The 13040-nt window shown below is 50.9% G+C and overlaps 1 protein-coding gene across 1 annotated transcript in view; it reads left to right on the forward strand.

Moving 5' to 3' along the window:
• The window catches only part of TMEM266 (transmembrane protein 266), a 58909-nt gene that overhangs the window by 714 nt on the left and 45155 nt on the right, over positions 1–13040 (forward strand). Inside the window, 1 exon segment of the mRNA XM_088789410.1 lies at positions 1276–1430. The gene's annotated coding sequence lies outside the window, so the exon portion shown is untranslated.

The raw sequence follows: 13040 nt of genomic DNA on the forward strand, positions 1-13040 counted from the left end.
TGTGACTTCTCAAAGAAGAGTCTGCTGCAGAGTCGTTTCATATAATACTTGAGCTTAAACATAGGGTTCCTTTTTATAGCGAAGCCTTGGGGCTTGTTATGAGCAGTAAATTCATTTGGCCACAAGGCTATAACCTTGGTGCAGAATAGAGAGAGAAGTGGACCCATAGGAATAAGGGGCACAGTAAGTCCTCGTTTAATGTCTGTTGAAGGTTCTCGGAACTGTGGATATGACGTATAAGGAAACCAGTTTTACCATAGGCTGGTTGATACAAACAAGTTAAGTTCCTGTGGCATCTCATCAACGTCATAACAAAATGACACTAAATGCAACAATTATTCGAGGACCTGCTGTGCTGATGAAACAAGAAGTCACCCACCTGCCTCCCAGGAAGGCAGGAAGGGAATCACGATCCAACCAAAGTTAAAACGAAATCATTTACTACAATTTTGAAAGGGTTGTCTTAAACAAAAGCAAGCATTGAAGGGATAATTACTGTTTCAACTAAAAACATACCAAATGCCTAGAAACTATGGCGACTGTTGTACTCATTTGTGAAAATGGAAAGTGATCCCATGAGAACATGGACTTGAGCACAGAAAGAGAAGGAAAGGTGGTTTCTTCACACTGATCTGCCCTCTCGAGTGATACAGGATGGTTTATGTAATCAGCATATTTAAAATGATTACCTTTATGTGCTTTCAGAGCAGAATCTCTCTGCTATTTTATTTGTAAAAAGGCTGCTTCAAGGAGTACATTCCCAGCCTCTTTATCCCAGTAAACCAAACTCCTTAGGAGCCAGTAGCACCCTAAGCACGTGGAGAACAGGTGGACCCTGAGCTGCAGACCTAGAAACACACCGTGTACACTGAGTTGGATCCTCTCCCAGGGCCTGTACTGATGACAGGGCCCAGGGGGCCATTTCACTACCACAGTTCCCTCGGCTTAAACCTGGATCAGTGGCAAACACACCAACGTCTCGGCCTAGCACAGAGGCCAGATAGCAAATGTTTTGCCACTTACTAGAGATTTTACACAGTGAACATGCATATGATGTAAAATTAACTTTCACAGATCTATGCATTCTGCAACATTTTTTGAGGAAAGAAAAAATCTACTTTTGTTGTTTTATGCCCACACAGTTTAACCTAGATTAGCAGCAGCAGAAATTAAATTTTAGTGGAAACAGAAGACTAAATCCTCCTGGATGTCTGCGTTCGTTTTGCTTCAGCAGCCTTACGTGTGCCCTTTCTATATTCATGTTTGTTACCTCAGGATTCCAGGATGGTCACTGGCCCTGCAAGCATCACATCTGAGGTCAAAGCAAGAAGCGGGGTTAATCCAGGCCTGTCTGTCAGAAAAGGAGAAGCCTTCCGTGTCGTCCCCCGCAGGCTCACAGGCTAGAATTGTGTCATCTGGCTACTGCAGCAGTAAGAAAAACAGGAAAATCAAATAGTTAACTTTTCCAGTTCTTAGGGTAGAGGTCAGGGGTGGGGCTAACCAACAGGGTCTGCCCATCCTCTACGCAAGTGTGCACATACATGTGTGACACACGCATTAGATATACTCGTCTCCACTCAGGTTACGGTTAGGGTCGGGGAAGACACCCCCCCGACACACTCTCATCCAGTTACCGTGCCAAGCGGGGTCTCGGGCGGTTTTTCACCTGCTCAGTCAAGTCCGGATGGGGCAACTCTTGTCTGACCATCTACGTGGCTGAAAGATAGGTGGTCTCTAACCCACATAATGTAATGTAAAAGCTGAGTGACGCAGTAACAACTACATTGAGAAAAGGGGGCAAGAGGAAGCCCTCAGAAGTTTGCAGACTGCCACCCAAATCACATCTTCCTGGACAGAAACCACAGCTTCCCCAGCAGGCAGTCAGGTAAAGTTGTTGCAGCCTGGGGAGGACCCACTTTGTGGCTGCCGTCTGTGGCCTTGTCTGAGGTGGGCTTTGAAGGTCTGCCCTTCGCAGGAATGCAGAATGATTTCCCATACATAATATGCCTCAGACTTAATTGAGGCACAGCTTTGTGAGGCAGTGAGCACCAGGCTTGAACTTGAGGTTCCTCCACTTACTAGCTGTGATGTTGAGCCAGTCACTTAATTCCTCTGTGCCTCAACTTTCTCATCTGTGAAATGAGATAATACCTATAACTTCGAACAGAGTTATGAAAAGTACATACAAAGCACATACAAAGCTGTCATATTGTTAGCATTTAATAAACGTCAGCAACTAGGATTCTGTCAGTAAATACATGGACATGTACTTGCGAGGTCTTATAACACCCAAAATTTACTAAAATTGGAATGCTGGATCATTTTTGTTTTCAAATATACATATATATCACTGATACTCCATTTTGGCACAGGAATTTTGTTGCCAAAAGAATGATTTCCTCATAAAGTACATGCAAAATTCCAAGTATTAAGCACATAATAAAGTCACTTCATTTGAATGCCATTCATTTTTGTGAGCCTTTGAGCCCACTGGTATACTACGAATAAGACACCCAGAGGGATCATTTTTGCTAACACCCTCAGCTCTGTGATAAAATTATTTTCAGTAATGAGCATGAAATGAAACAATAATAGGAAAGAAATAGACTGAAATTATTTGTCCACTTATATACCAATATTAACATAAGTAGTATAGTCTGAAAGGGGGAGAATGTAATGGAATTAACATTTTTGGAAAAGGGGAAACAAACCTTTATTGGTCTTTTGAAATACTAAACACCACGTATTTTCTTGATTTGTTTTTGGAAGCAAACAACAAATTTCAAAGTTACAGATATTATTTGAACTGTTACAATAATAACTTCACATATGAACTAAAATTTATACAACTAAAAATAATACACCTTCAAGTTTGCACATTGTTTCACTCCTAAATTTTACACACAATGAAAACTACAAGTGGTCACATAGAATGACAACATTGAAATCAAGTTCGTTTCTTCATCCTTACAATTGCTACGCTACCGGTGTTTAGTAAGAATCTCCTCTTTAGGGCCCATCTGGGCATTAGGCCTTAAGGTATTTGGAAACGAGCAGGACAGGTTTAGGGAAAGCAGAATGGCATCTTGCGTACACCTCCGGTTCCAGTTTTCGACACCCTTCCTGAAGGATTTCTCCAACAAGAGGGAGGAAGATTGTAGTTTGGGGTGTGCGCCGTTACGTAGGACACCGCCAGGGGGCAGCACAGCTGACAAGTCGTACAGCTTTGGGGATTCGTGATTTCACGTTACCACAGAGTGCTTGCATCTCCGTTTTCCACGAACTCAGGTTTAAAAACAAAAATAAAGACACAGGTAAGCGATGTTAGCATGTAGTGGCCACATAGTCTCCTCTTCCTAGAGAGTCTTTATAAATAGCTGTTACAGAAAAAAGTCCCTGTAAGTAGCATTGCGCCTGAATCTAGAAATTAGACTGCACAGATAGCAGGTGAACGGTCCCGAAATCTGTGCAAGTTTCCAAATGCTTGGCCTGCTCCCCTAAGACGCATCGGAACGGGGTGCTTTTCAGGGGTTTTGGGCCTGAGAATCGGTCACTCAGGCCCTGACAGGTGTCTCCAGCGCACATCGAGGGGGGGTGTCCCGGGGCCGCAGGGGCGCGTCCTCAGAAGCCAGCTGAGGGCCCGCGGGGCGGCCGTCGCTCCGCCCCCGTCCCCGCCCCCGCCCCGTCCCCGCGCCGCGCGACCGCGGTTTGAAGGACGGCGCCCGAGGCGCGCGCGGGGACGCGGGGCCCAGGGCGCAGGCGCCAGGGCGCGGGCGCGGGCGCGGGCTAGTCGCCGGCGCGAGGCCGCCGGGCGGACGCTGAGGGGAGCCCGGTGCGCGACGGTGGCCGGCGCCGCAGCAGAGCCAAGGGATATGTAGGTACGTGTCCGGGGCCGGGGCCGGGGCCGGGGGCGGCCGGTCTGAACGCTGACCTCCATCCCGCCGGCCGGGGACCTGCCTGGGCACACGCGCGGCCGCGGCTGCGGGAACCCCGCCGCTGAGGGAACCCCGCCGCTGAGGAACCCCGCCCGCGGCTTCATGGCGGGCGGGCGACGGCACTGTCCGGGGGGTCGCGGGCGGGGGGTGGCCTCCGTCGCGGGCCGTCCCTGTCAGCCGGGCGCCCGCCGGCGGGCCGAGGGCCGCTCACACCCGGACGCCGCGCGCCGCCTCTGACGCCGCCACCTGTGGGGACCCGGAGCTCGGGGACGCGTGATGTCCCCCGGCCGCGTCCAGCCCGACACCGGGGCCGCCGCAGGCCCCGCGGGGCGCTGCTGTCTCGGGGTGGTGGCTTTCGTTCGTGTCGCGGTGGAGCCTGTGGCTGGCCGCGCGTGTCGCACGCCGAAACGCCACGGTGCGTTTGCACGCCCCACACTCGTCGCGCAAGACCGGACCTCCAGGTGTTACAGGCTCGTGAGCGTCCCACCTGCTGCACGCGAGTGCGCGCCCCAGCGCGGGCGTGAGGGAAACACGCTGAGACGGCTTCACGGCACGTGGGCGTGGGTAGGACCGTCACGGCTGCTGCAGGTGCGCGCGTCAGGACAGGCACGCGTGTCTCCCGTCTGCGCGCGGCTTCGCGCCGTCCGCAGCCACGCAGGCGGCAGCCGGGCGGCCGGAGGAGGCGGCGGGAGCGCCTGGCGGCTGCGGAGCGGGGGTCCCGGGACCCGCCTCTCACCTGCGGCGCCGCGCCACCCACGCGCGGGTTCCACGCCGACCTTCGTGGTTTCCGCTAGGAGAAACTTGTTTCACGTGGGTCCGAGAGGAGTTTTTGAGGTGGCCCCGAGCCTCCAGGAAATTGGGTCCAAGACGTGCTTGCGTTGACTTCTCCCACGCGAGCAGTTCAGTGCAAAACGCAGTGTCTTGCGCGTTTACGTCTATGGCACGTAGTCCCTCGCGGTTTTCATGAGCGCCTCCCCCCACTCCCCTTGCTGCGCCCCACGGCCCCCCGTCTGCCTCACTGCCAGTCACAGCACCGACGCGGTCTGTCACGGGAGTCCGTGCCGCCCGAGGCCCTCACCCGGTCTCTGCACCATTGTGGCCGTTCCTCGGGGAAGTCGGGGAGTTGGCGTGCTCGCCCGTGGACGTCTATGCAGCCCGTTTTTGCAGGTGCGTGACTCTGATGCGGGCCTTGGATGGTGCTCCACGGCCCTTGCGGTTCTTAGGGACTTAGAAACTGCTGTCGTTGCATCAGTGGGAAGTTCACCCAGGGAGGCTGCAAACTTTCCTCCTCAGGTCACATCTCTGAGATGATAGTGAGGAACGTGCAGGTACATATACTGGATTCCTTGAACATTGTACTTCCTGGAAGTTACAGCTTTTAATTCTAAATTGATGAACAGTAGCAGGTAGGAAATGTAAGTAAGACTCCCTCGTAGATTCTATAAGCTGGTTTCTTCCCTGGGCGATATGACCCGTTTTAAAACACTACGAAATTGTTTCCATTATGCTGTTCTGCTGGCAGTGAAGCAATTTGTAGAGCGGTTTTGCCTCATGGAAAACATTGGCTCTGGAAGAACCCCTTCCCAGTGACTATGGAAATGCTGAGGTGGAGTTTTCCTGCCCTGGGCATTTCCAGTCAGATGAGTTCTGGTGTTACTGGGGAGGAAGCAGAAAGCAGCGGGAGGTGGTTTGATTTCTGGGGAGGAAACGGGGTTTCCTATGGGGAGCATCACTCTTCTTCAGTCAGAAATCTCATAATTAAAAAGCATCCAAAAGTGGACTAGTCTACGCTCTTCTATTCCAGCAGGACTTTATTTAATGCAGAGGTGAGCACCCTTTTTGGTGCAATGGTCAATTTGAGGGACGTAAAAATGTTTCTGGACTACATACTGTTTTCCCTTGAAACATGCTTAAGCTGGGAAAAGCCGTAGGGAAACTATGGATGCTTAAGCATTATCTTTTTATTCCCCTCATCGAGTGTCTTTTGTTGGAGGTAGGGGGAGAAAACAAAACTTTTCCCAGCTGCATAACTAGCATGCATTGCAGTGCCTGATGTAATGAACATTTTAATACATTGTTGAGGAAGGCACTGGCAACTGCCATACTTGTCTTTCTGTGACTGATCGCGTAAGCTACTTAGTGGTGACATGTGTTTTTTCTCCAGGTGTTTCTTAATTTGGTATTCTTTAAAATGAGTTTCTTATTCATTGTCAACAATCTTGAATCACAAAAGAAGTTAAAGCCGGCTTAAGTGAAATACTTGATTTTCAATTGTACTAGAAACTACTCAGTAGTTATCAGGGGCTGATAATTGGAGTTCCCGCAGCTCATTGAAACAGAATTTTCATCAGTATTCTGTTCTTTGCAGCCCAGGTATTTGGGAGTTTAGGCTGCAATAGGGCAGCTGCTCTCTGAGTTTCAGGCCCCAGTCATCGCATGCTTTCAACTGCTTTCTCTTGGCTGAAAACAAGTCCAGGAGGGTTATTTCATCCCTGATTCCCTCAGTCTCCCTCCCTAGTTCCAGAACTGCCAGTATGTGCAGCCAACGCAGCATATCCTTATATATGCTTATATATCCTTATATAAGGCAGCCTTCCCCATGATGGTTTCCCTTGAAAGAGTTAGAGCTTCGTATTTTACCTGAATTTGATATAGTGTTTTTAAAAAACAATTTCTGTGACACTTGCTAATTCTCCTTTAACCATGACTACTAAAATGTGTTCGTTTTGTCCTTCGAAACAAAAGAACAGGAGAAACATTGTAATCCCTCAAATAAAGAAAGTGTTCCATTGTTTTCGGCATAGTCTCCAAAGAAAAGCTTGGAAATTTCTCTGCCTCCTCTCCCTGCCCTTTCGCTGTCAGTTTCTACCTGGGACTCTATCTGCTGTCACTGCCTGTTTGATGTCCTACAAGGAACCCCTGCCCTCCCTCCTCTACTGAAACAGAACTCTTAAAGGTCACCCGTGGTTGCCTAAATCTGAATCTGTGGCCGTTTCTCAGATTTCGTTCCTGATGGCTCAGCAACGTTTGACTCTATTGACTTCTACTCCTTGAAATGCTCCCTGTCACAGCTCCTTCCTCTGTTGGCGTCCTTCCTGTTCTATCGAGAGGCGGCTGCAGAAGTGGCTGCGAGTGTGGGCTCTGCCCAGGGTTTGAATTCTGGCTCTAGCACTTGCTAATTGTGGGACTTTGAGAGCACCTCTGTGCCTTCAGTTTCCTCATCTGTAAAATGGGAAGAAGAGTAGTTGTCATAGGGCCGACGGGAAGAGGATTGAATGAGTGTGCCTAATCAAAAAGTTTTCTTTATTTATGTTTCTGAGGGATTACAGTGTTTCTCCCTGTTCTTTTGTTTCGACGCATTGTAGTCACCTTCCATCACTGTAACTTCCCATTTACACACCTTCGGAGGCTAAAAGCCCTAACTTGAGCTCCCAATTAGTTTACTTACTGCTCTGACCCTTCCCAGAGGGTGCCCCGGTCTCAGGCCACTTGCCCCACTACCTGCCCTGCCTCTCCTTCCTGCCAGAGGAGACAGTGCTGAGGGCTGTGGCTGCCAGGACACGCTGAGCCGTGTAATAAGAGGCTCGCCTGGCCACCAGCTGCAATTTAAACTTTTAAAATTGAAGTTGAATGAGGAGCAGAGGAGGGGCTGCCCGATTAAAGAAAAGTCGTGTCTGTAATCAGTTTTCAATTGTCTTGTAAATAAGGAGATGTAAGCCAGTAAAGTGGGGACAGAAACTCAGACTAGCTCACCCCTAACGGTGTCCATTCTGAATGCAACACACTCTGGGGCTGCCGTGACCATCCTTGGAGTGTTTCTACCGCCATTGTAGTTAGGAGCCCCGAATACCAGAAGGGTATTAAACCAAAAATAATATTTCCGGAGAAATCTTAGTTGGTTACCATTGGAGGAAATTATATTTGACCTGAGGAGGGTCAGCTGTCCTCACCAGAGGCAGCTTTTGATCACAGAGCTGCTCTAAGACGGCGGGTCAGGCACTTCCGGATGAAGTCAGATGATGGGCACTCTATGCTTTGGTAAAGGGCCACCGTTGCCGACCTTGGGAGAGACCTGCTTTGGCCAGAGAGCACATTTGACTTGTGTAAACTGCCTTTGAAAAGGCAAAGTGTACACAGAAGACCCTGAGGCGCTCACCAGCCAATAGTCTCGAAATAAGCCCTGAACCATTTCTGGATCAGTGAGGCAAAGGTAGATTACTCAGTCCACACACACCTGTGAGCACCTTCAACCTTCCAGACTTGGTCGCGGGAGGAAGGGGCTCCAGAGATCACGTTCTGTGCTATGGACTGAATTATGCCCCCCCACCCCCTGAATACATATATTGATGTCGTAACCCGTTGTTGTGCGGGGTGCCAGGCGGGGTCTCAGCTCCTGCTCCCCACAAGAGAACGCAGGATATGGTGAGGCCAAAAAGGAACACCCACGGAGCCATAGGTAGGGGAGTCATACCACTATATTCTCGCTGGCGGCACTATAGTCTCACTGGAGGCTGGAGCCACACTGTCCGCAACCCACCATCCTAACAGCAATCCATGCTTGCCAGCCCAGCCACCATCTTCTTACTAGCCCCCATTTCCTGCTAGCGTAGCCACGGCAGTTATATCAGTAGTCAATGGCTCACTGGTTACAGCTGACGGCCATCGAATCATAGTTGATGGCCATTTACTACCTGAGCCAGCACCTGTCTATGTGAGGCCGCGAGCCTGGAAACTACTTTCTGGGGCTCTGTCCCCACACCCGTAGTGTGACCGTATTAGATGATGAGGGCTTTCGGAGGTAAGACAGGTTACGTGAGGTCGTAAGCACAGGGCTCTAATCTGTTGGACTGTGGCCTTATAAGAAGAGAGAGAAAGGTTTCTTTTTCTCTCTGTCATCCCTGTGAGCACATGGTGAGAAGGCAGCTGTCTGCAAGCCAGGGAGAGAGCTCTCCCCAGACCCTGACCAAACTGGCCCGCTGGTCGGAAACTTCCCGGCCTTCAGCACTGTGAGAGGTTTCTGTTAAAGCCACCCAGTCTGTGCTGTTTTGTTTATGGCCACCCGAGGTTTGAGCTGGATGTGAGACTGGAGACTTGATTTAAACCAGATGAGTTTTTTTAAAAACACCTTAAAATTAGTCTCAATTGCTGAAATGAGGTGGTTCTTGAAAGTGTGAGTACCCAGAAAATTATGGAGTCAGTTTGAAGACAAAGATTAAAGAGAAATAATGCTATTTCTGCTTGTAACCACATTCAGGCTGTTATTACTCTTCTTTTCCGAAGATAACCTTCCAACTTTTGAAAAGAAGCATCAGAGGATTCCTCGAGTGCAGCCTGTCGAATGACAGGCCCGGGCTCAGTAGTTTAGGGAGCCCAGAATCATTGCTCTGCTGAGCCAGGCGGTGCCTTAAACTTGCAGGACAGAATGACTCACACGGAGAGCTGGCTGTACAGATGGTACTTCGTTTGTGTTCCTTGGAAGAGTCAAGCATAGATGAGTGGCGTGTGGCAGAAGGAAACCTTAGCACGTCGGGAACCCTTAATTACGCACTGTAGGCAGCTCTGGGGCTTGGTCTGTGTCAAACGATGCGGCGTTATCCAGTGACACGTTGGAGATGATCAGAGATTTAGCCGTGGCTTTCTTGACTGCAGCACGATTGGCCGGTGTCACACGGGTGGCATCCACATTTTCAACAGAGTCTGCGTTCGACCCGAGTGCTTCTGTGTGGGGGGTAAAGCTTCCTGTGCATCTGAGTTCATGGATATTTGTCACACTCTGTGGGAAGTCTGGGGCTCACAGCCAGCGACACACGTGCTTTATTTCCAGATTTTATATATAGTTTTGTTTTCATTTCTCTTTACTATTGTAGTCGGGCTAACGTTTCTCATTTGGGATGTCCCAGTTACTGCTGCTGTGGAACAAACTATCCCACAATGCAGTGCCTTAAACAACCATTCTGTCTTGCTCAGACTGGCTGGCCTGAACTTCCGGTGCTGGAGACGGATGGTTGTGGTGCAGGGAAGGCCGCCGGGCTTGTCCGTGGCGGGGATGGAGTCCACCTTTGCTTTCTGGTGGTGCCCTGACTCCTTGCTCAGACTCCGTACAACGTACTGTCTCTGATCAGCTCCCACTGGGCGGACTGGCTCTGGTGGTGAACTTGGGCGTTTTAGATACTGGATGAGAAGCTTTCTGTCTTTCTCACACACATATTAATGAGTACATTTGCGGCCTAAATTTTATGTCTTGTGAGCTTGATTAGCGTGATTTAGCTAATCATGCTAAGGTTGACTCAACCTTGAGAGGACAAAACTGGAGGCCACATGCTGACACTTAGTAGATTTGCCTGGCTGGAGCCACACGGTGCGACTTTTTGATAGACAGGCTTTGGTCTCCCAGGTGCTGTCAAGTGTTATGACTGAGCCCTTCATGGGGCATCAGGGGACATCACACTTCTCAATTCAAAATCTGGGAAATGTGTTTATTCAGCAGATTTTTTTTCTTGGCACCTGTATGTGGGGGTGAACGTAGGGGCTGGAGAGCTCCTAACTTGCCCTGTAGGGAGAGGGACCTCAGCTCCTGTGCAAGTTCCCTGGGGCTGCTGTAGCGAAGTACCACACACGGGGGGGCTTAAAACAACAGAAATTTAGCCTCCCCCAGTGCTGGGGGCCAGCGGTGTAAGACCCAGGTGTCAGCAGGGCTGCGCTCCCACCAGAGGCCCTGGGGGAGGTTCCTTCCTGCCGCTTCTGGTGGCCCCAGGTGTCCCTGGGCTTGTGACAGGCGTCACTCCCGTTTCCACCTCTGTCCTCTCACGGCTTCTCCTCTTCTGCCTCTTGGGGGGACACTGCCATTGGGTTCAGGGCCCACCCCAATCCAGGATGACCTTGTCTTTACTGATTACAAAGGCCTGTTTCTAAATAAAGTCATGTTCTGAGGTTCTGAGTGAGTTTGGGGGACACCATTCAACCTACACACCCTGAAGTTGGAAAAGGTGCTTGGGCTGCAGAGTCTTGGATTCTGCTGAATAGATGAGTCCCCTCCAGCACAGACCAGGCAGGCCCTGACTTGCAGGAGCTGCGAGGCGTACGGACGCGGGTTCTAAGCAGGGCTCCCTCTGTGCTGGCAGCAGGGAGGCACATGCTCAGTGACGCCCTCTGTCAAGAGCCCCGAAGGCACCATTCCAAACTGGGAACACTACCCGCCCCTTGGGTCTCCTGCCTCCTCTAATTGAGGTCACTCTGCAGTATTGCTCTCCGCAGACGGGACTGGTTCCCACAGCCCTGCTGCTCTCTGCTGGTGTGGCCACCTGTCCCCTGGCCCAGGGCCTTCACAGCTTTGCAGCTTCCCGTGGACACTGGGGATTGTTCCAAAGGCTCCTTTTCTCCTGTTGGGATGGGTTTCTGTTCCATGAGCTGCTCCACCAATAATCACTCTAGTTACCGTCCAACTTACTGCCACCTTGGCATTTGTGCAGAAGGGCACCAGAAGGCAGGCCCCCACACTGTGCCCACAGTTGGGACAGTACGCTCAGGCCACGCCACTGACTGGACAAGCCGCCGAGCTCCCCTTCCGTCAGGTCGCCTGCGATGCACACCGACGCTGGTTTCTCTCTGATCCTTCCTGTCTCAGGCAGAGGATACTGTGCTCTGTGCCCGGGTCACCCTCCAGGTTCCCAAGCCGCCTTCTTAGTCCTCGCCCCTCCATCCAGAGCTCGGGGGACACATTATGCAAGTTACCCCCACACATTGGCAAAAACTGCCTGTAGCCTCTCGTTCTGTGCCCGGGTCACTGACGGGGACGTAAGGCCGTCCTGGAGCAAACCATCTGAAACAGTGAGGGAAACGGACCAGCAGGCTCCAGGGTGCCTGGCTCCTGGCAGAGGACGCAGACGGACGGGGTCCTCGCCCAGGTCTGCACTGCCCTCTGTGTCTGTGTCCCTCCTCTTCTGCCTCTTACAGGGGCCCTGTCATTGGGTTCAGCCACTCGCAGACAGTGTAGACCCGGCAGGGTTCTTAACCTATCCTGAACCCAAGTTCTGTAAATTGTAAAATATCCACAAGTTGGGCCTAAAACTGTATATTTTGACAAATTATTGTGACAGTGTAGTGAAAACTTCAGCACCAGGCCGGGTACACGGTCACCACTCCATCAGCCTGCCCGCTGTGGCTGTGGGCAGAGTCCATGGCACAGGGATAGCAAGTGGCTGTCTGGTGGCTCTGTGTGCAGTCAGGAAAGTGGCCCCAACCATATGACTGTGAGAGGCCTCTCCCAAGGGCCCGTGTTTTTTCTTTGGAGCTTCCCCTGTTTTCCTGCCCTTCTCTCTTACCTCAAAGTAAGAATCTTCCTTCCTAAAACTGATGGTCTTTGTGTTCTTGATTCTGTCTTTTCCACTCTGCCCTGAGCTCCGTGGGGTCAGGGACTGTGACAGTTTCCACTCGTCGTTCTGTGCACAGTTGACATCGGGTCTGGTGGGAGCCATCAGTAGACTCTGGGAGAGGGAAGGGAGCGAGAGAGTGTCTTGCAGGGCCGGCCAGGTAGAGAGAAGGTCGTGTGGCTAGTGCTGGTTGGAGTGGAGTGTGTAATGGAGTTGTACCCTGGGTGTTGAGGGGGACAGAATCCAGCAACAGCTCAGAGGGGTGTGAAGTCATCCGCAAACACCTGCAAACAGATTTGCTATGCAAATGAGGAAGGAAGTGGGATTCTGGCCGAGGGAGGGCTTCTGTAAAGGGGTGTGATTGGAGAGCGGGGCGTCTGGGGAAGGGATGGGGCTCGGGACCCAGGTCGTGGAGGCCTTTGCGCGTTTCCCGGGGTGTATGAGCGTGTCTGGCAGGAGCCAGAAATGACTTCTAAGTAGGAAATAGTATGACAGATTTGCATTTTAAAAGACTTCTTTTGGCAACTGGAACTCTCACACATGGCTGGTGGAATTCTAAAATAGCATAGCCACTTTGCTATGTTTGGCAGAATCTTATAAAGTTAAACATACACCTGCCCTACAGTCTGGCAATTCCACTCCTAGATATTTACCTAAAATTAAAAATGTATGTCCGAGAAAGACTTCCACAAAATTTGCACGACAACTTTTTCATAAGAGCCCAAGCTGGGAGCAG

This window comes from Rhinolophus sinicus, chromosome 13 (assembly GCF_057876585.1).
Source record: "Rhinolophus sinicus isolate RSI-liver-muscle chromosome 13, RSI-T2T, whole genome shotgun sequence".
NCBI lineage: Eukaryota > Metazoa > Chordata > Mammalia > Chiroptera > Rhinolophidae > Rhinolophus > Rhinolophus sinicus.